This window comes from Mustelus asterias, chromosome 30 (genome assembly GCF_964213995.1).
Source record: "Mustelus asterias chromosome 30, sMusAst1.hap1.1, whole genome shotgun sequence".
Classification (NCBI taxonomy): domain Eukaryota; kingdom Metazoa; phylum Chordata; class Chondrichthyes; order Carcharhiniformes; family Triakidae; genus Mustelus; species Mustelus asterias.
The window spans coordinates 8,910,328-8,933,216 of record NC_135830.1 but is presented as its reverse complement, the minus strand read 5'-3'; the positions used below and the strand labels follow the sequence as shown (position 1 = coordinate 8,933,216).

General features: G+C 41.4%; 1 protein-coding gene and 17 non-coding genes across 18 annotated transcripts in view; 1 reads left to right on the top strand and 17 right to left on the bottom strand.

Annotated features, from left to right (window-relative positions):
- The window catches only part of LOC144480999 (uncharacterized), a 262,003-nt gene that overhangs the window by 109,508 nt on the left and 129,606 nt on the right, over positions 1-22,889 (top strand). The gene's annotated exons all lie outside the window — the stretch shown is intronic.
- On the bottom strand, positions 142-214 carry trnav-aac (transfer RNA valine (anticodon AAC)). The gene has a single exon. It is a non-coding gene; the product is annotated as a tRNA-Val (tRNA).
- trnav-aac (transfer RNA valine (anticodon AAC)) lies at positions 1,604-1,676 on the bottom strand. Its single transcript has one exon. It is a non-coding gene; the product is annotated as a tRNA-Val (tRNA).
- trnav-aac (transfer RNA valine (anticodon AAC)) lies at positions 2,825-2,897 on the bottom strand. The gene has a single exon. It is a non-coding gene; the product is annotated as a tRNA-Val (tRNA).
- trnav-aac (transfer RNA valine (anticodon AAC)) lies at positions 4,271-4,343 on the bottom strand. Its single transcript has one exon. It is a non-coding gene; the product is annotated as a tRNA-Val (tRNA).
- On the bottom strand, positions 5,733-5,805 carry trnav-aac (transfer RNA valine (anticodon AAC)). The gene has a single exon. It is a non-coding gene; the product is annotated as a tRNA-Val (tRNA).
- Positions 6,954-7,026, bottom strand: trnav-aac (transfer RNA valine (anticodon AAC)). The gene has a single exon. It is a non-coding gene; the product is annotated as a tRNA-Val (tRNA).
- Positions 8,175-8,247, bottom strand: trnav-aac (transfer RNA valine (anticodon AAC)). Its single transcript has one exon. It is a non-coding gene; the product is annotated as a tRNA-Val (tRNA).
- trnav-aac (transfer RNA valine (anticodon AAC)) lies at positions 9,636-9,708 on the bottom strand. The gene has a single exon. It is a non-coding gene; the product is annotated as a tRNA-Val (tRNA).
- Positions 10,857-10,929, bottom strand: trnav-aac (transfer RNA valine (anticodon AAC)). The gene has a single exon. It is a non-coding gene; the product is annotated as a tRNA-Val (tRNA).
- On the bottom strand, positions 12,322-12,394 carry trnav-aac (transfer RNA valine (anticodon AAC)). The gene has a single exon. It is a non-coding gene; the product is annotated as a tRNA-Val (tRNA).
- On the bottom strand, positions 13,544-13,616 carry trnav-aac (transfer RNA valine (anticodon AAC)). Its single transcript has one exon. It is a non-coding gene; the product is annotated as a tRNA-Val (tRNA).
- On the bottom strand, positions 15,009-15,081 carry trnav-aac (transfer RNA valine (anticodon AAC)). Its single transcript has one exon. It is a non-coding gene; the product is annotated as a tRNA-Val (tRNA).
- Positions 16,230-16,302, bottom strand: trnav-aac (transfer RNA valine (anticodon AAC)). Its single transcript has one exon. It is a non-coding gene; the product is annotated as a tRNA-Val (tRNA).
- On the bottom strand, positions 17,676-17,748 carry trnav-aac (transfer RNA valine (anticodon AAC)). Its single transcript has one exon. It is a non-coding gene; the product is annotated as a tRNA-Val (tRNA).
- Positions 19,138-19,210, bottom strand: trnav-aac (transfer RNA valine (anticodon AAC)). Its single transcript has one exon. It is a non-coding gene; the product is annotated as a tRNA-Val (tRNA).
- On the bottom strand, positions 20,359-20,431 carry trnav-aac (transfer RNA valine (anticodon AAC)). Its single transcript has one exon. It is a non-coding gene; the product is annotated as a tRNA-Val (tRNA).
- Positions 21,580-21,652, bottom strand: trnav-aac (transfer RNA valine (anticodon AAC)). Its single transcript has one exon. It is a non-coding gene; the product is annotated as a tRNA-Val (tRNA).

The following is a 22,889-nucleotide window of genomic DNA, read 5'->3' as shown; positions in this document are numbered from 1 at the left end:
CGTTTCTTATTTCACAGAAAGCAATTGAGGGTGACGTCAGAGCAATGATAACATGCCGTTAACATCGAGGCTCGTATAATGATTCGGAACAAACAAAAAACAATCAATTTTCCCTTACGCGACATGAGGAAGCTCAATGAGTGTTTCTGCCTGGTTTCGAACCAGGGACCTTTCGCGTGTTAGGCGAATGTGATAACCACTACACTACAGACACAGCTGTCATTGCACTGGAGCAAATCTGCCTGTCTGCAATGTTCAACTACGCTGTGATGCTGCAGGTTCCGATGGTGAGACTGAGAGCCCATGTCACTGAATTCAGGAAGATAACCGTTACTTTCAATCTGATTGTACGACTTATCCCGAACATAAAAATTCAAAACCGTTCTTCTGGCAAATATCTAAGGGAGCAATGATTTCTGCTCATTCGTTAATGCATCATCTTCATCTTTCTTCGAATCATCTCAATCAATTGTACTCAGTAATAAAAGCAAATTACTGCGGATGAGAAAAGAGAAAATGCTGCAAAATCTCCCAATGTCTGGCAGCACCTGTAAGGAATGAAAAGGGCGGACGTTTCGAGTCCAGATGGCACTTTATCAAAGCTCATTGTACAATTGTACTCAGTATTTGTTTCAATATTTAATATCAATGCGTTATTTAACATATAGGTCTTCATTATGAATTGAATATCTCTGAAACTGAACATCACTGCATTGCAAACAAAACTGCCCAACAGAACGAATCGAATCACCGCGAAATACAGATCGCAAATTTGAGATTGACTATCGTCAGCTTTTAAACAAAGTCAACTGCATTTAAATGGAGAAAAATCAAGAATGATCTGTTCGTGACACTTGAGCCTTTTAATTATGGGCCTGAAACATTTCAGCGCATAACTTCCGGACCTTTACCGGAAAGTCCAGTAGATCCGCACTGAGCCTCGATTCTCTCATCTGTCTGAGTGGCTTTTCCTGTTTCTCAGTGATGAAAAACGATTTAAAAATAGATCTTGTGTGAAATGTGCGTCATTCCCTCTAGTTCACTTGCAGTATGACTTGTATCTGTCTTTTTGAGCACACACTACTGTCAGATATTTCAGATGCTGATTAACCATATTAGTCTGCACCTATAAACCCATTAAATTCTGCTGTAGACTGAACGAGATGCGAATAAGTGCTGGTGTCAAAATCGAAATTTCCTGTCAGTGCGTCAAAAAAAACGTTTCTTATTTCACAGAAAGCATTTGAGGGTGATGCCAGCATGTCTTTCAGACAGTGGGAGGAGACCGGCGAACCCGGAGGAAACCCATGCAGACACGGGGAGAAGATGCAGACTCCGCGCAGACAGTGATCCAAACTGGGAATCGAACCTGGGACCCTGGCGCCTTGAGGCAGCAGTCTTAACTGCTGTGCCACTGTGCTACCCTATGTTTCTGCCTGGTTTCGAACCGGTGACTTTCCACGTGTTAGGCGAATGTGATAACCACGACACCACAGAAACAGCTTAATGATAACATGCCTTTCACATCGAGGCTCGGATAATGATGAGCAACGAAATGAAAACAAGCAATTTTCCCTTCCACGACATGAGGAAGCTTAATGAATGTTTCTGCCTCGTTTCGAACCAGGGACCTTCCGCGTGTTAGGCGAACGTGATAACCACTACACTACAGAAACAGCTGGAATAGCAGTGGAGCAAATCTGCCTGCCTGCAATGTTCAACTACGCTGTGTTGCTGCAGGTTCCGATGGTTAGACTGAGAGCCCATTGTCACTGAATTCAGGAAGATAACCGTCACTTTCAATCTGATTGTGCGACATATCCCGAACATCAAAATTCAAAATCCTTCTTCTGGCAAATATCTAAGGGAGCAATGATTTCTGCCCATTCGTTAATGCATCATTTTCATTTTTCTTCGAATCATCTCAATCAATTGTACTCAGTAATAAAAGCAAATTACTGCGGATGAGAAAAGAGAAAATGCTGCAAAATCTCCCAATGTCTGGCAGCACCTGTAAGGAGCGAAAAGGGCGGACGTTTCGAATCCAGATGGCACTTTATCAAAGCTCATTGTACAATTGTACACAGTATTTCTTTCAATATTTAATATCCATGCCTTATTTAACACATATGTCTTCATTATGAATTGAATATCTCTGAAACTGAACATCACTGAATTGCAAACAGAACTGACCAACAGGACGAAGCGAATCACCGGGAAATACAGATCGCAAATTTGAGATTGACTCTGGTCAGCTTTTCAACAAAGTCAACTGCATTTAAATGGAGGAGAATCAAGAATGATCTGTTCGTGACAGTTGAGCCTTTTTTATTACGGGCGTGAAACATTCAGGCGCATAAATTCCGGCCGATTACAGGAAAGTCCAGTAGATCCGCACTGAGTCTCGATTCCCTCATCTGTCTGAGTGGCTTTTCCTATTTCTCAGTGATGAAAACGATTTTTAAAAGATTCTTCTGTGAAATGTGCGCCATTTCCTCGAGTTCACTTACAGTATGACTTGTATCTGTCTTTTTGAGCACACACTACTGTCAGATATTTCAGATGGCGATTAACCATATTAGTCTGCACCTATAAACCCATTAAATTCTGCTGTAGACTGAACGAGATGCGAATAAGTGCTGGTGTCAAAATCGAACTTTCCTGTCAGTGCGTCAAAAAAAAGCGTTTCTTATTTCACAGAAAGCAATTGAGGGTGACGTCAGAGCAATGATAACATGCCGTTAACATCGAGGCTCGTATAATGATTCGGAACAAACAAAAATCAATCAATTTTCCCTTACGCGACATGAGGAAGCTCAATGAACGTTTCTGCCTGGTTTCAAACCAGGGACCTTCCGCGTGTTAGGCGAATGCGATAACCACTACACTACAGAAACCGCTGTCATTGCACAGGAGCAAATCTGCCTGTCTGCAATGTTCAACTACGCTGTGATGCTGCAGGTTCCGATGGTGAGACTGAGAGCCCATGTGACTGAATTCAGGAAGATAACCGTTACTTTCAATCTGATTGTACGACTTATCCCGAACATCAAAATTCAAAACCGTTCTCCTGGCAAATATCTAAGGGAGCAATGATTTCTGCTCATTCGTTAATGCATCACCTTCATCTTTCTTCGAATCATCTCAATCAATTGTACTCAGTAATAAAAGCAAATTACTGCGGATGAGAAAAGAGAAAATGCTGCAAAATCTCCCAATGTCTGGCAGCACCTGTAAGGAGCGAAAAGGGCGGACGTTTAGAGTCCAGATAACACTTTATCAAAGCTTATTGTACAATTGTACACAGTATTTGTTTCAATATATAATATCAATGCGTTATTTAACATATATGTCTTCATTATGAATTGAACATCACTGAATTGCAAACAAAACTGCCCAACAGAACGAATCGAATCACCGGGAAATACAGATCGCAAATTTGAGATTGACTATGGTCAGCTTTTAAACAAAGTCAACTGCATTTAAATGGAGAAAAATCAAGAATTATCTGTTCGTGACACTTGAGCCTTTTAATTATGGGCCTGAAACATTTAGGCGCATAACTTCCGGACCTTTACCGGAAAGTCCAGTCGATCCGCACTGAGCCTCGATTCTCTCATCTTTCTGAGTGGCTTTTCCTGTTTCTCAGTGATGAAAAACGATTTAAAAATAGATCTTGTGTGAAATGTGCGTCATTTCCTCTAGTTCACTTGCAGTATGACTTGTATCTGTCTTTTTGAGCACACACTACTGTCAGATATTTCAGATGCTGATTAACCATATTAGTCTGCACCTATAAACCCATTAAATTCTGCTGTAGACTGAACGAGATGCGAATAAGTGCTGGTGTCAAAATCGAAATTTCCTGTCAGTGCGTCAAAAAAAACGTTTCTTATTTCACACAAAGCATTTGAGGGTGATGCCAGCATGTCTTTCAGACTGTGGGAGGAGACCGGCGCACCCGGAGGAAACCCATGCAGACACGGGTAGAAGATGCAGACTCCGCGCAGACAGTGATCCATACTGGGAATCGAACCTGGGACCCTGGCGCCTTGAGGCAGCAGTCTTAACTGATGTGCCACTGTGCTACCCTATGTTTCTGCCTGGTTTCGAACCGGTGATTTTCCACGTGTTAGGCGAATGTGATAACCACGACACCACAGAAACAGCTTAATGATAACATGCCTTTCACATCGAGGCTCGGATAATGATGAGCAACGAACTGAAAACAAGCAATTTTCCCTTCCACGACATGAGGAAGCTTAATGAATGTTTCTGCCTGGTTTCGAACCAGGGACCTTTCGCGTGTTAGGCAAACGTGATAACCACTACACTACAGAAACAGCTGGAATAGCAGTGGAGCAAATCTGCCTGTCTGCAATGTTCAACTACGCTGTGATGCTGCAGGTTCCGATGGTGAGACTGAGAGCCCATGTGACTGAATTCAGGAAGATAACCGTCACTTTCAATCTGATTGTACGACTTATCCCGAACATCAAAATTCAAAATCCTTCTTCTGGCAAATATCTAAGGGAGCAATGATTTCTGCTCATTCGTTAATGCATCATCTTCATCTTTCTTCGAATCATCTCAATCAATTGTACTCAGTAATAAAAGCAAATTACTGCGGATGAGAAAAGAGAAAATGCTGCAAAATCTCCCAATGTCTGGCAGCACCTGTAAGGAATGAAAAGGGCGGACGTTTCGAGTCCAGATGGCACTTTATCAAAGCTCATTGTACAATTGTACTCAGTATTTGTTTCAATATTTAATATCAATGCGTTATTTAACATATAGGTCTTCATTATGAATTGAATATCTCTGAAACTGAACATCACTGAATTGCAAACAAAACTGCCCAACAGAACGAATCGAATCACCGCGAAATACAGATCGCAAATTTGAGATTGACTATCGTCAGCTTTTAAACAAAGTCAACTGCATTTAAATGGAGAAAAATCAAGAATGATCTGTTCGTGACGCTTGAGCCTTTTAATTATGGGCCTGAAACATTTAGGCGCATAACTTCCGGACCTTTACCGGAAAGTCCAGTAGATCCGCACTGAGCCTCGATTCCCTCATCTGTCTGAGTGGCTTTTCCTGTTTCTCAGTGATGAAAAACGATTTAAAAATAGATCTCGTGTGAAATGTGCGTCATTTCCTCTAGTTCACTTGCAGTATGACTTGTATCTGTCTTTTTGAGCACACACTACTGTCAGATATTTCAGATGCTGATTAACCATATTAGTCTGCACCTATAAACCCATTAAATTCTGCTGTAGACTGAACGAGATGCGAATAAGTGCTGGTGTCAAAATCGAAATTTCCTGTCAGTGCGTCAAAAAAAACGTTTCTTATTTCACACAAAGCATTTGAGGGTGATGCCAGCATGTCTTTCAGACAGTGGGAGGAGATCGGCGCACCCGGAGGCAATCCATGCAGACACGGGGAGAAGATGCAGACTCCGCGCAGACAGTGATCCAAACTGGGAATCGAACCTGGGACCCTGGCGCCTTGAGGCAGCAGTCTTAACTGCTGTGCCACTGTGCTACCCTATGTTTCTGCCTGGTTTCGAACCGGTGACTTTCCACGTGTTAGGCGAATGTGATAACCACGACACCACAGAAACAGCTTAATGATAACATGCCTTTCACATCGAGGCTCGGATAATGATGAGCAACGAACTGAAAACAAGCAATTTTCCCTTCCACGACACGAGGAAGCTTAATGAATGTTTCTGCCTGGTTTCGAACCAGGGACTTTTCGCGTGTTAGGCGAACGTGATAACCACTACACTACAGAAACAGCTGGAAGAGCAGTGGAGCAAATCTGCCTGTCTGCAATGTTCAACTACGCTGTGTTGCTGCAGGTTCCGATGGTGAGACTGAGAGCCCATGTGACTGAATTCAGGAAGATAACCGTCACTTTCAATCTGATTGTACGACTTATCCCGAACATCAAAATTCAAAATCCTTCTTCTGGCAAATATCTAAGGGAGCAATGATTTCTGCTCATTCGTTAATGCATCATCTTCATCTTTCTTCGAATCATCTCAATCATTTGTACTCAGTAATAAAAGCAAATTACTGCGGATGAGAAAAGAGAAAATGCTGCAAAATCTCCCAATGTCTGGCAGCACCTGTAAGGAGTGAAAAGGGCGGCTGTTTCGAGTCCAGATGACACTTTATCAAAGCTCATTGTACAATTGTACTCAGTATTTCTTTCAATATTTAATATCAATGCGTTATTTAACATATATGTCTTCATTATGAATTGAATATCTCTGAAATTGAACATCACTGAATTGCAAACAAAACTGCCCAACAGAACGAATCGAATCACCGGGAAATACAGATCGCAAATTTGAGATTGACTATCGTCAGCTTTTAAACAAAGTCAACTGCATTTAAATGGAGTTGGATCAAGAATGATCTGTTCGTGACAGTTGAGCCTTTTTTATTACGGGCGTGAAACATTCAGGCGCATAAATTCCGGCCGATTACAGGAAAGTCCAGTAGATCCGCACTGAGTCTCGATTCCCTCATCTGTCTGAGTGGCTTTTCCTATTTCTCAGTGATGAAAACGATTTTAAAAAGATTCTTCTGTGAAATGTGCGCCATTTCCTCGAGTTCACTTACAGTATGACTTGTATCTGTCTTTTTGAGCACACACTACTGTCAGATATTTCAGATGGCGATTAACCATATTAGTCTGCACCTATAAACCCATTAAATTCTGTTGTAGACTGAACGAGATGCGAATAAGTGTTCGGTGTCAAAATCGAATTTTCCTGTCAGTGCGTCAAAAAAAAGCGTTTCTTATTTCACAGAAAGCATTTGAGGGTGATGTCAGAGCAATGATAACATGCCGTTAACATCGAGGCTCGTATAATTATTAGGAACAAACAAAAATCAATCAATTTTCCCATACGCGACATGAGGAAGCTCAATGAGTGTTTCTGCCTGGTTTCGAACCAGGGACCTTTCGCGTGTTAGGCGAATGTGATAACCACTACACTACAGAAACAGCTACCATTGCACTGGAGCAAATCTGCCTGTCTGCAATGTTCAACTACGCTGTGATGCTGCAGGTTCCGATGGTGAGACTGAGAGCCCATGTCACTGAATTCAGGAAGATAACCGTCACTTTCAATCTGATTGTACGACTTATCCCGAACATCAAAACTCAAAACCGTTCTTCTGGCAAATATCTAAGGGAGCAATGATTTCTGCCCATTCGTTAATGCATCATTTTCATTTTTCTTCGAATCATCTCAATCAATTGTACTCAGTAATAAAAGCAAATTACTGCGGATGACAAAAGAGAAAATGCTGCAAAATCTCCCAATGTCTGGCAGCACCTGTAAGGAGTGAAAAGGGCGGATGTTTCGAATCCAGATGGCACTTTATCAAAGCTCATTGTACAATTGTACACAGTATTTCTTTCAATATTTAATATCCATGCCTTATTTAACACATATGTCTTCATTATGAATTGAATATCTCTGAAATTGAACATCACTGAATTGCAAACAAAACTGCCCAACAGAACGAATCGAATCACCGGGAAATACAGATCGCAAATTTGAGATTGACTATCGTCAGCTTTTAAACAAAGTCAACTGCATTTAAATGGAGAAAAATCAAGAATTATCTGTTCGTGACACTTGAGCCTTTTAATTATGGGCCTGAAACATTTAGGCGCATAACTTCCGGACCTTTACCGGAAAGTCCAGTAGATACGCACTGAGCCTCGATTCTCTCATCTGTCTGAGTGGCTTTTCCTGTTTCTCAGTGATGAAAAACGATTTAAAAATAGATCTTGTGTGAAATGTGCGTCATTTCCTCTAGTTCACTTGCAGTATGACTTGTATCTGTCTTTTTGAGCACACACTACTGTCAGATATTTCAGATGCTGATTAACCATATTAGTCTGCACCTGTAAACCCATTAAATTCTGCTGTAGACTGAACGAGATGCGAATAAGTGTTCGGTGTCAAAATCGAACTTTCCTGTCAGTGCGTCAAAAAAAAGCGTTTCTTATTTCACAGAAAGCAATTGAGGGTGACGTCAGAGCAATGATAACATGCCGTGAACATCGAGGCTCGGAGAATGATTCGGAACAAACAAAAAACAATCAATTTTCCCTTACGCGACATGAGGAAGCTCAATGAGCGTTTCTGCCTGGTTTCGAACCAGGGACCTTTCGCGGGTTAGGCGAATGTGATAACCACTACACTACAGAAATAGCTGTCATTGCACTGGAGCAAATCTGCCTGTCTGCAATGTTCAACTACGCTGTGATGCTGCAGGTTCCGATGGTGAGACTGAGAGCCCATGTGACTGAATTCAGGAAGATAACCGTTACTTTCAATCTGATTGTACGACTTATCCCGAACATCAAATTCAAAACCGTTCTTCTGGCAAATATCTAAGGGAGCAATGATTTCTGCTCATTCGTTAATGCATCATCTTCACCTTTCTTCGAATCATCTCAATCAATTGTACTCAGTAATAAAAGCAAATTACTGCGGATGAGAAAAGAGAAAATGCTGCAAAATCTCCCAATGTCTGGCAGCACCTGTAAGGAGTGAAAAGGGCGGATGTTTCGAGTCCAGATGACACTTTATCAAAGCTTATTGTACAATTGTACTCAGTATTTGTTTCACTATTTAATATCAATGCGTTATTTAACATATATGTCTTCATTATGAATTGAATATCTCTGAAATTGAACATCACTGAATTGCAAACATAACTGCCCAACAGAACGAATCGAATCACCGGGAAATACAGATCGCAAATTTGAGATTGACTATCGTCAGCTTTTAAACAAAGTCAACTGCATTTAAATGGAGAAAAATCAAGAATTATCTGTTCGTGACACTTGAGCCTTTTAATTATGGGCCTGAAACATTTAGGCGCATAACTTCCGGACCTTTCCCGGAAAGTCCAGTAGATCCGCACTGAGCCTCGATTCTCTCATCTGTCTGAGTGGCTTTTCCTGTTTCTCAGTGATGAAAAACGATTTAAAAATAGATCTTGTGTGAAATGTACGTCATTTCCTCTAGTTCACTTGCAGTATGACTTGTATCTGTCTTTTTGAGCACACACTACTGTCAGTTATTTCAGATGCTGATTAACCATATTAGTCTGCACCTATAAACCCATTAAATTCTGCTGTAGACTGAACGAGATGCGAATAAGTGCTGGTGTCAAAATCGAAATTTCCTGTCAGTGCGTCAAAAAAAACGTTTCTTATTTCACACAAAGCATTTGAGGGCGATGCCAGCATGTCTTTCAGACTGTGGGAGGAGACCGGCGCACCCGGAGGAAACCCATGCAGACACGGGGAGAAGATGCAGACTCCGCGCAGACAGTGATCCAAACAGGGAATCGAACCTGGGACCCTGGCGCCTTGAGGCAGCAGTCTTAACTGCTGTGCCACTGTGCTACCCTATGTTTCTGCCTGGTTTCGAACCGATGATTTTCCACGTGTTAGGCGAATGTGATAACCACGACACCACAGAAACAGCTTAATGATAACATGCCTTTCACATCGAGGCTCGGATAATGATGAGCAACGAACTGAAAACAAGCAATTTTCCCTTCCACGACATGAGGAAGCTTAATGAATGTTTCTGCCTGGTTTCGAACCAGGGACTTTTCGCGTGTTAGGCGAACGTGATAACCACTACACTACAGAAACAGCTGGAAGAGCAGTGGAGCAAATCTGCCTGTCTGCAATGTTCAACTACGCTGTGTTGCTGCAGGTTCCGATGGTGAGACTGAGAGCCCATGTGACTGAATTCAGGAAGATAACCGTCACTTTCAATCTGATTGTACGACTGATCCCGAACATCAAAATTCAAAACCGTTCTTCTGGCAAATATCTAAGGGAGCAATGATTTCTGCCCATTCGTTAATGCATCATTTTCATTTTTCTTCGAATCATCTCAATCATTTGTACTCAGTAATAAAAGCAAATTACTGCGGATGACAAAAGAGAAAATGCTGCAAAATCTCCCAATGTCTGGCAGCACCTGTAAGGAGTGAAAAGGGCGGATGTTTCGAATCCAGATGGCACTTTATCAAAGCTCATTGTACAATTGTACACAGTATTTCTTTCAATATTTAATATCCATGCCTTATTTAACACATATGTCTTCATTATGAATTGAATATCTCTGAAACTGAACATCACTGAATTGCAAACATAACTGACCAACAGAACGAAGCGAATCACCGGGTAATACAGATCACAAATTTGAGATTGACTCTGGTCAGCTTTTCAACAAAGTCAACTGCATTTAAATGGAGGAGAATCAAGAATGATCTGTTCGTGACAGTTGAGCCTTTTTTATTACGGGCGTGAAACATTCAGGCGCATAAATTCCGGCCGATTACAGGAAAGTCCAGTAGATCCGCACTGAGTCTCGATTCCCTCATCTGTCTGAGTGGCTTTTCCTATTTCTCAGTGATGAAAACGATTTTAAAAAGATTCTTCTGTGAAATGTGCGCCATTTCCTCGAGTTCACTTACAGTATGACTTGTATCTGTCTTTTTGAGCACACACTACTGTCAGATATTTCAGATGGCGATTAACCATATTAGTCTGCACCTATAAACCCATTAAATTCTGTTGTCGACTGAACGAGATGCGAATAAGTGTTCGGTGTCAAAATCGAATTTTCCTGTCAGTGCGTCAAAAAAAAGCGTTTCTTATTTCATAGAAAGCATTTGAGGGTGACGTCAGAGCAATGATAACATGCCGTTAACATCGAGGCTCGTATAATGATTCGGAACAAACAAAAATCAATCAATTTTCCCTTACGCGACATGAGGAAGCTCAATGAACGTTTCTGCCTGGTTTCGAACCAGGGACCTTTCGCGTGTTAGGCGAATGTGATAACCACTACACTACAGAAACAGCTGTCATTGCACTGGAGCAAATCTGCCTGTCTGCAATGTTCAACTACGCTGTGATGCTGCAGGTTCCGATGGTGAGACTGAGAGCCCATGTGACTGAATTCAGGAAGATAACCGTTACTTTCAATCTGATTGTACGACTTATCCCGAACATCAAAATTCAAAACCGTTCTTCTGGCAAATATCTAAGGGAGCAATGATTTCTGCTCATTCGTTAATGCATCATCTTCATCTTTCTTCGAATCATCTCAATCAATTGTACTGAGTAATAAAAGCAAATTACTGCGGATGAGAAAAGAGAAAATGCTGCAAAATCTCCCAATGTCTGGCAGCACCTGTAAGGAGTGAAAAGGGCGGACGTTTCGAGTCCAGATGACACTTTATCAAAGCTTATTGTACAATTGTACACAGTATTTGTTTCAATATTTAATATCAATGCGTTATTTAACATATATGTCTTCATTATGAATTGAATATCTCTGAAATTGAACATCACTGAATTGCAAACAAAACTGCCCAACAGAACGAATCGAATCACCGGGAAATACAGATCGCAAATTTGAGATTGACTGTCGTCAGCTTTTAAACAGAGTCAACTGCATTTAAATGGAGAAAAATCAAGAATTATCTGTTCGTGACACTTGAGCCTTTTTAATTATGGGCCTGAAACATTTAGGCGCATAACTTCCTGACCTTTCCCGGAAAGTCCAGTAGATCCGCACTGAGCCTCGATTCCCTCATCTGTCTTGGAGTGGCTTTTCCTGTTTCGCAGTGATGAAAAACGATTTAAAAATAGATCTTGTGTGAAATGTGCGTCATTTCCTCTAGTTCACTTGCAGTATGACTTGTATCTGTCTTTTTGAGCACACACTACTGTCAGATATTTCAGATGCTGATTAACCATATTAGTCTGCACCTATAAACCCATTAAATTCTGCTGTAGACTGAACGAGATGCGAATAAGTGCTGGTGTCAAAATCGAAATTTCCTGTCAGTGCGTCAAAAAAAACGTTTCTTATTTCACAGAAAGCATTTGAGGGTGATGCCAGCATGTCTTTCAGACAGTGGGAGGAGACCGGCGAACCCGGAGGAAACCCATGCAGACACGGGGAGAAGATGCAGACTCCGCGCAGACAGTGATCCAAACTGGGAATCGAACCTGGGACCCTGGCGCCTTGAGGCAGCAGTCTTAACTGCTGTGCCACTGTGCTACCCTATGTTTCTGCCTGGTTTCGAACCGGTGACTTTCCACGTGTTAGGCGAATGTGATAACCACGACACCACAGAAACAGCTTAATGATAACATGCCTTTCACATCGAGGCTCGGATAATGATGAGCAACGAAATGAAAACAAGCAATTTTCCCTTCCACGACATGAGGAAGCTTAATGAATGTTTCTGCCTCGTTTCGAACCAGGGACCTTCCGCGTGTTAGGCGAACGTGATAACCACTACACTACAGAAACAGCTGGAATAGCAGTGGAGCAAATCTGCCTGCCTGCAATGTTCAACTACGCTGTGTTGCTGCAGGTTCCGATGGTTAGACTGAGAGCCCATTGTCACTGAATTCAGGAAGATAACCGTCACTTTCAATCTGATTGTACGACTGATCCCGAACATCAAAATTCAAAACCGTTCTTCTGGCAAATATCTAAGGGAGCAATGATTTCTGCCCATTCGTTAATGCATCATTTTCATTTTTCTTCGAATCATCTCAATCATTTGTACTCAGTAATAAAAGCAAATTACTGCGGATGACAAAAGAGAAAATGCTGCAAAATCTCCCAATGTCTGGCAGCACCTGTAAGGAGTGAAAAGGGCGGATGTTTCGAATCCAGATGGCACTTTATCAAAGCTCATTGTACAATTGTACACAGTATTTCTTTCAATATTTAATATCCATGCCTTATTTAACACATATGTCTTCATTATGAATTGAATATCTCTGAAACTGAACATCACTGAATTGCAAACATAACTGACCAACAGAACGAAGCGAATCACCGGGTAATACAGATCACAAATTTGAGATTGACTCTGGTCAGCTTTTCAACAAAGTCAACTGCATTTAAATGGAGGAGAATCAAGAATGATCTGTTCGTGACAGTTGAGCCTTTTTTATTACGGGCGTGAAACATTCAGGCGCATAAATTCCGGCCGATTACAGGAAAGTCCAGTAGATCCGCACTGAGTCTCGATTCCCTCATCTGTCTGAGTGGCTTTTCCTATTTCTCAGTGATGAAAACGATTTTAAAAAGATTCTTCTGTGAAATGTGCGCCATTTCCTCGAGTTCACTTACAGTATGACTTGTATCTGTCTTTTTGAGCACACACTACTGTCAGATATTTCAGATGGCGATTAACCATATTAGTCTGCACCTATAAACCCATTAAATTCTGTTGTCGACTGAACGAGATGCGAATAAGTGTTCGGTGTCAAAATCGAACTTTCCTGTCAGTGCGTCAAAAAAAAGCGTTTCTTATTTCATAGGAAGCATTTGAGGGTGACGTCAGAGCAATGATAACATGCCGTTAACATCGAGGCTCGTATAATGATTCGGAACAAACAAAAATCAATCAATTTTCCCTTACGCGACATGAGGAAGCTCAATGAACGTTTCTGCCTGGTTTCGAACCAGGGACCTTTCGCGTGTTAGGCGAATGTGATAACCACTACACTACAGAAACAGCTGTCATTGCACTGGAGCAAATCTGCCTGTCTGCAATGTTCAACTACGCTGTGATGCTGCAGGTTCCGATGGTGAGACTGAGAGCCCATGTGACTGAATTCAGGAAGATAACCGTTACTTTCAATCTGATTGTACGACTTATCCCGAACATCAAAATTCAAAACCGTTCTTCTGGCAAATATCTAAGGGAGCAATGATTTCTGCTCATTCGTTAATGCATCATCTTCATCTTTCTTCGAATCATCTCAATCAATTGTACTGAGTAATAAAAGCAAATTACTGCGGATGAGAAAAGAGAAAATGCTGCAAAATCTCCCAATGTCTGGCAGCACCTGTAAGGAGTGAAAAGGGCGGACGTTTCGAGTCCAGATGACACTTTATCAAAGCTTATTGTACAATTGTACACAGTATTTGTTTCAATATTTAATATCAATGCGTTATTTAACATATATGTCTTCATTATGAATTGAATATCTCTGAAATTGAACATCACTGAATTGCAAACAAAACTGCCCAACAGAACGAATCGAATCACCGGGAAATACAGATCGCAAATTTGAGATTGACTGTCGTCAGCTTTTAAACAGAGTCAACTGCATTTAAATGGAGAAAAATCAAGAATTATCTGTTCGTGACACTTGAGCCTTTTTAATTATGGGCCTGAAACATTTAGGCGCATAACTTCCTGACCTTTCCCGGAAAGTCCAGTAGATCCGCACTGAGCCTCGATTCCCTCATCTGTCTTGGAGTGGCTTTTCCTGTTTCGCAGTGATGAAAAACGATTTAAAAATAGATCTTGTGTGAAATGTGCGTCATTTCCTCTAGTTCACTTGCAGTATGACTTGTATCTGTCTTTTTGAGCACACACTACTGTCAGATATTTCAGATGCTGATTAACCATATTAGTCTGCACCTATAAACCCATTAAATTCTGCTGTAGACTGAACGAGATGCGAATAAGTGCTGGTGTCAAAATCGAAATTTCCTGTCAGTGCGTCAAAAAAAACGTTTCTTATTTCACAGAAAGCATTTGAGGGTGATGCCAGCATGTCTTTCAGACAGTGGGAGGAGACCGGCGAACCCGGAGGAAACCCATGCAGACACGGGGAGAAGATGCAGACTCCGCGCAGACAGTGATCCAAACTGGGAATCGAACCTGGGACCCTGGCGCCTTGAGGCAGCAGTCTTAACTGCTGTGCCACTGTGCTACCCTATGTTTCTGCCTGGTTTCGAACCGGTGACTTTCCACGTGTTAGGCGAATGTGATAACCACGACACCACAGAAACAGCTTAATGATAACATGCCTTTCACATCGAGGCTCGGATAATGATGAGCAACGAAATGAAAACAAGCAATTTTCCCTTCCACGACATGAGGAAGCTTAATGAATGTTTCTGCCTCGTTTCGAACCAGGGACCTTCCGCGTGTTAGGCGAACGTGATAACCACTACACTACAGAAACAGCTGGAATAGCAGTGGAGCAAATCTGCCTGCCTGCAATGTTCAACTACGCTGTGTTGCTGCAGGTTCCGATGGTTAGACTGAGAGCCCATTGTCACTGAATTCAGGAAGATAACCGTCACTTTCAATCTGATTGTGCGACATATCCCGAACATCAAAATTCAAAACCGTTCTTCTGGCAAATATCTAAGGGAGCAATGATTTCTGCCCATTCGTTAATGCATCATTTTCATTTTTCTTCGAATCATCTCAATCAATTGTACTCAGTAATAAAAGCAAATTACTGCGGATGAGAAAAGAGAAAATGCTGCAAAATCTCCCAATGTCTGGCAGCACCTGTAAGGAGCGAAAAGGGCGGACGTTTCGAATCCAGATGGCACTTTATCAAAGCTCATTGTACAATTGTACACAGTATTTCTTTCAATATTTAATATCCATGCCTTATTTAACACATATGTCTTCATTATGAATTGAATATCTCTGAAACTGAACATCACTGAATTGCAAACAGAACTGACCAACAGGACGAAGCGAATCACCGGGAAATACAGATCGCAAATTTGAGATTGACTCTGGTCAGCTTTTCAACAAAGTCAACTGCATTTAAATGGAGGAGAATCAAGAATGATCTGTTCGTGACAGTTGAGCCTTTTTTATTACGGGCGTGAAACATTCAGGCGCATAAATTCCGGCCGATTACAGGAAAGTCCAGTAGATCCGCACTGAGTCTCGATTCCCTCATCTGTCTGAGTGGCTTTTCCTATTTCTCAGTGATGAAAACGATTTTTAAAAGATTCTTCTGTGAAATGTGCGCCATTTCCTCGAGTTCACTTACAGTATGACTTGTATCTGTCTTTTTGAGCACACACTACTGTCAGATATTTCAGATGGCGATTAACCATATTAGTCTGCACCTATAAACCCATTAAATTCTGCTGTAGACTGAACGAGATGCGAATAAGTGCTGGTGTCAAAATCGAACTTTCCTGTCAGTGCGTCAAAAAAAAGCGTTTCTTATTTCACAGAAAGCAATTGAGGGTGACGTCAGAGCAATGATAACATGCCGTTAACATCGAGGCTCGTATAATGATGAGGAACAAACAAAAATCAATCAATTTTCCCTTACGCGACATGAGGAAGCTCAATGAACGTTTCTGCCTGGTTTCGAACCAGGGACCTTCCGCGTGTTAGGCAAATGTGATAACCACTACACTACAGAAACAGCTGTCATTGCACTGGAGCAAATCTGCCTGTCTGCAATGTTCAACTACGCTGTGATGCTGCAGGTTCCGATGGTGAGACTGAGAGCCCATGTGACTGAATTCAGGAAGATAACCGTTACTTTCAATCTGATTGTACGACTTATCCCGAACATCAAAATTCAAAACCGTTCTTCTGGCAAATATCTAAGGGAGCAATGATTTCTGCTCATTCGTTAATGCATCATCTTCATCTTTCTTCGAATCATCTCAATCAATTGTACTCAGTAATAAAAGCAAATTACTGCGGATGAGAAAAGAGAAAATGCTGCAAAATCTCCCAATGTCTGGCAGCACCTGTAAGGAGCGAAAAGGGCGGACGTTTAGAGTCCAGATAACACTTTATCAAAGCTTATTGTACAATTGTACACAGTATTTGTTTCAATATATAATATCAATGCGTTATTTAAAATATATGTCTTCATTATGAATTGAACATCACTGAATTGCAAACAAAACTGCCCAACAGAACGAATCGAATCACCGGGAAATACAGATCGCAAATTTGAGATTGACTATGGTCAGCTTTTAAACAAAGTCAACTGCATTTAAATGGAGAAAAATCAAGAATTATCTGTTCGTGACACTTGAGCCTTTTAATTATGGGCCTGAAACATTTAGGCGCATAACTTCCGGACCTTTACCGGAAAGTCCAGTCGATCCGCACTGAGCCTCGATTCTCTCATCTTTCTGAGTGGCTTTTCCTGTTTCTCAGTGATGAAAAACGATTTAAAAATAGATCTTGTGTGAAATGTGCGTCATTTCCTCTAGTTCACTTGCAGTATGACTTGTATCTGTCTTTTTGAGCACACACTACTGTCAGATATTTCAGATGCTGATTAACCATATTAGTCTGCACCTATAAACCCATTAAATTCTGCTGTAGACTGAACGAGATGCGAATAAGTGCTGGTGTCAAAATCGAAATTTCCTGTCAGTGCGTCAAAAAAAACGTTTCTTATTTCACACAAAGCATTTGAGGGTGATGCCAGCATGTCTTTCAGACTGTGGGAGGAGACCGGCGCACCCGGAGGAAACCCATGCAGACACGGGTAGAAGATGCAGACTCCGCGCAGACAGTGATCCATACTGGGAATCGAACCTGGGACCCTGGCGCCTTGAGGCAGCAGTCTTAACTTATGTGCCACTGTGCTACCCTATGTTTCTGCCTGGTTTCGAACCGGTGACTTTCCACGTGTTAGGCGAATGTGATAACCACGACACCACAGAAACAGCTTAATGATAACATGCCTTTCACATCGAGGCTCGGATAATGATGAGCAACGAACTGAAAACAAGCAATTTTACCTTCCACGACATGAGGAAGCTTAATGAATGTTTCTGCCTGGTTTCGAACCAGGGACCGTTCGCGTGTTAGGCAAACGTGATAACCACTACACTACAGAAACAGCTGGAATAGCAGTGGAGCAAATCTGCCTGTCTGCAATGTTCAACTACGCTGTGATGCTGCAGGTTCCGATGGTGAGACTGAGAGCCCATGTGACTGAATTCAGGAAGATAGCCGTCACTTTCAATCTGATTGTACGACTTATCCCGAACATCAAAATTCAAAATCCTTCTTCTGGCAAATATCTAAGGGAGCAATGATTTCTGCTCATTCGTTAATGCATCATCTTCATCTTTCTTCGAATCATCTCAATCATTTGTACTCAGTAATAAAAGCAAATTACTGCGGATGAGAAAAGAGAAAATGCTGCAAAATCTCCCAATGTCTGGCAGCACCTGTAAGGAGTGAAAAGGGCGGATGTTTCGAGTCCAGATGACACTTTATCAAAGCTCATTGTACAATTGTACTCAGTATTTCTTTCAATATTTAATATCAATGCGTTATTTAACATATATGTCTTCATTATGAATTGAATATCTCTGAAATTGAACATCACTGAATTGCAAACAAAACTGCCCAACAGAACGAATCGAATCACCGGGAAATACAGATCGCAAATTTGAGATTGACTATCGTCAGCTTTTAAACAAAGTCAACTGCATTTAAATGGAGAAAAATCAAGAATGATCTGTTCGTGACGCTTGAGCCTTTTAATTATGGGCCTGAAACATTTAGGCGCATAACTTCCGGACCTTTACCGGAAAGTCCAGTAGATCCGCACTGAGCCTCGATTCCCTCATCTGTCTGAGTGGCTTTTCCTGTTTCTCAGTGATGAAAAACGATTTAAAAATAGATCTCGTGTGAAATGTGCGTCATTTCCTCTAGTTCACTTGCAGTATGACTTGTATCTGTCTTTTTGAGCACACACTACTGTCAGATATTTCAGATGCTGATTAACCATATTAGTCTGCACCTATAAACCCATTAAATTCTGCTGTAGACTGAACGAGATGCGAATAAGTGCTGGTGTCAAAATCGAAATTTCCTGTCAGTGCGTCAAAAAAAACGTTTCTTATTTCACACAAAGCATTTGAGGGTGATGCCAGCATGTCTTTCAGACAGTGGGAGGAGATCGGCGCACCCGGAGGCAATCCATGCAGACACGGGGAGAAGATGCAGACTCCGCGCAGACAGTGATCCAAACTGGGAATCGAACCTGGGACCCTGGCGCCTTGAGGCAGCAGTCTTAACTGCTGTGCCACTGTGCTACCCTATGTTTCTGCCTGGTTTCGAACCGGTGACTTTCCACGTGTTAGGCGAATGTGATAACCACGACACCACAGAAACAGCTTAATGATAACATGCCTTTCACATCGAGGCTCGGATAATGATGAGCAACGAACTGAAAACAAGCAATTTTCCCTTCCACGACACGAGGAAGCTTAATGAATGTTTCTGCCTGGTTTCGAACCAGGGACTTTTCGCGTGTTAGGCGAACGTGATAACCACTACACTACAGAAACAGCTGGAAGAGCAGTGGAGCAAATCTGCCTGTCTGCAATGTTCAACTACGCTGTGTTGCTGCAGGTTCCGATGGTGAGACTGAGAGCCCGTGTGACTGAATTCAGGAAGATAACCGTCACTTTCAATCTGATTGTACGACTTATCCCGAACATCAAAATTCAAAATCCTTCTTCTGGCAAATATCTAAGGGAGCAATGATTTCTGCTCATTCGTTAATGCATCATCTTCATCTTTCTTCGAATCATCTCAATCATTTGTACTCAGTAATAAAAGCAAATTACTGCGGATGAGAAAAGAGAAAATGCTGCAAAATCTCCCAATGTCTGGCAGCACCTGTAAGGAGTGAAAAGGGCGGCTGTTTCGAGTCCAGATGACACTTTATCAAAGCTCATTGTACAATTGTACTCAGTATTTCTTTCAATATTTAATATCAATGCGTTATTTAACATATATGTCTTCATTATGAATTGAATATCTCTGAAATTGAACATCACTGAATTGCAAACAAAACTGCCCAACAGAACGAATCGAATCACCGGGAAATACAGATCGCAAATTTGAGATTGACTATCGTCAGCTTTTAAACAAAGTCAACTGCATTTAAATGGAGTTGGATCAAGAATGATCTGTTCGTGACAGTTGAGCCTTTTTTATTACGGGCGTGAAACATTCAGGCGCATAAATTCCGGCCGATTACAGGAAAGTCCAGTAGATCCGCACTGAGTCTCGATTCCCTCATCTGTCTGAGTGGCTTTTCCTATTTCTCAGTGATGAAAACGATTTTAAAAAGATTCTTCTGTGAAATGTGCGCCATTTCCTCGAGTTCACTTACAGTATGACTTGTATCTGTCTTTTTGAGCACACACTACTGTCAGATATTTCAGATGGCGATTAACCATATTAGTCTGCACCTATAAACCCATTAAATTCTGTTGTAGACTGAACGAGATGCGAATAAGTGTTCGGTGTCAAAATCGAATTTTCCTGTCAGTGCGTCAAAAAAAAGCGTTTCTTATTTCACAGAAAGCATTTGAGGGTGATGTCAGAGCAATGATAACATGCCGTTAACATCGAGGCTCGTATAATTATGAGGAACAAACAAAAATCAATCAATTTTCCCATACGCGACATGAGGAAGCTCAATGAGTGTTTCTGCCTGGTTTCGAACCAGGGACCTTTCGCGTGTTAGGCGAATGTGATAACCACTACACTACAGAAACAGCTACCATTGCACTGGAGCAAATCTGCCTGTCTGCAATGTTCAACTACGCTGTGATGCTGCAGGTTCCGATGGTGAGACTGAGAGCCCATGTCACTGAATTCAGGAAGATAACCGTCACTTTCAATCTGATTGTACGACTTATCCCGAACATCAAAACTCAAAACCGTTCTTCTGGCAAATATCTAAGGGAGCAATGATTTCTGCCCATTCGTTAATGCATCATTTTCATTTTTCTTCGAATCATCTCAATCAATTGTACTCAGTAATAAAAGCAAATTACTGCGGATGACAAAAGAGAAAATGCTGCAAAATCTCCCAATGTCTGGCAGCACCTGTAAGGAGTGAAAAGGGCGGATGTTTCGAATCCAGATGGCACTTTATCAAAGCTCATTGTACAATTGTACACAGTATTTCTTTCAATATTTAATATCCATGCCTTATTTAACACATATGTCTTCATTATGAATTGAATATCTCTGAAATTGAACATCACTGAATTGCAAACAAAACTGCCCAACAGAACGAATCGAATCACCGGGAAATACAGATCGCAAATTTGAGATTGACTATCGTCAGCTTTTAAACAAAGTCAACTGCATTTAAATGGAGAAAAATCAAGAATTATCTGTTCGTGACACTTGAGCCTTTTAATTATGGGCCTGAAACATTTAGGCGCATAACTTCCGGACCTTTACCGGAAAGTCCAGTAGATACGCACTGAGCCTCGATTCTCTCATCTGTCTGAGTGGCTTTTCCTGTTTCTCAGTGATGAAAAACGATTTAAAAATAGATCTTGTGTGAAATGTGCGTCATTTCCTCTAGTTCACTTGCAGTATGACTTGTATCTGTCTTTTTGAGCACACACTACTGTCAGATATTTCAGATGCTGATTAACCATATTAGTCTGCACCTGTAAACCCATTAAATTCTGCTGTAGACTGAACGAGATGCGAATAAGTGTTCGGTGTCAAAATCGAACTTTCCTGTCAGTGCGTCAAAAAAAAGCGTTTCTTATTTCACAGAAAGCAATTGAGGGTGACGTCAGAGCAATGATAACATGCCGTGAACATCGAGGCTCGGAGAATGATTCGGAACAAACAAAAAACAATCAATTTTCCCTTACGCGACATGAGGAAGCTCAATGAGCGTTTCTGCCTGGTTTCGAACCAGGGACCTTTCGCGGGTTAGGCGAATGTGATAACCACTACACTACAGAAATAGCTGTCATTGCACTGGAGCAAATCTGCCTGTCTGCAATGTTCAACTACGCTGTGATGCTGCAGGTTCCGATGGTGAGACTGAGAGCCCATGTGACTGAATTCAGGAAGATAACCGTTACTTTCAATCTGATTGTACGACTTATCCCGAACATCAAATTCAAAACCGTTCTTCTGGCAAATATCTAAGGGAGCAATGATTTCTGCTCATTCGTTAATGCATCATCTTCATCTTTCTTCGAATCATCTCAATCAATTGTACTCAGTAATAAAAGCAAATTACTGCGGATGAGAAAAGAGAAAATGCTGCAAAATCTCCCAATGTCTGGCAGCACCTGTAAGGAGTGAAAAGGGCGGATGTTTCGAGTCCAGATGACACTTTATCAAAGCTTATTGTACAATTGTACTCAGTATTTGTTTCACTATTTAATATCAATGCGTTATTTAACATATATGTCTTCATTATGAATTGAATATCTCTGAAATTGAACATCACTGAATTGCAAACATAACTGCCCAACAGAACGAATCGAATCACCGGGAAATACAGATCGCAAATTTGAGATTGACTATCGTCAGCTTTTAAACAAAGTCAACTGCATTTAAATGGAGAAAAATCAAGAATTATCTGTTCGTGACACTTGAGCCTTTTAATTATGGGCCTGAAACATTTAGGCGCATAACTTCCGGACCTTTCCCGGAAAGTCCAGTAGATCCGCACTGAGCCTCGATTCTCTCATCTGTCTGAGTGGCTTTTCCTGTTTCTCAGTGATGAAAAACGATTTAAAAATAGATCTTGTGTGAAATGTGCGTCATTTCCTCTAGTTCACTTGCAGTATGACTTGTATCTGTCTTTTTGAGCACACACTACTGTCAGTTATTTCAGATGCTGATTAACCATATTAGTCTGCACCTATAAACCCATTAAATTCTGCTGTAGACTGAACGAGATGCGAATAAGTGCTGGTGTCAAAATCGAAATTTCCTGTCAGTGCGTCAAAAAAAACGTTTCTTATTTCACACAAAGCATTTGAGGGCGATGCCAGCATGTCTTTCAGACTGTGGGAGGAGACCGGCGCACCCGGAGGAAACCCATGCAGACACGGGGAGAAGATGCAGACTCCGCGCAGACAGTGATCCAAACAGGGAATCGAACCTGGGACCCTGGCGCCTTGAGGCAGCAGTCTTAACTGCTGTGCCACTGTGCTACCCTATGTTTCTGCCTGGTTTCGAACCGAT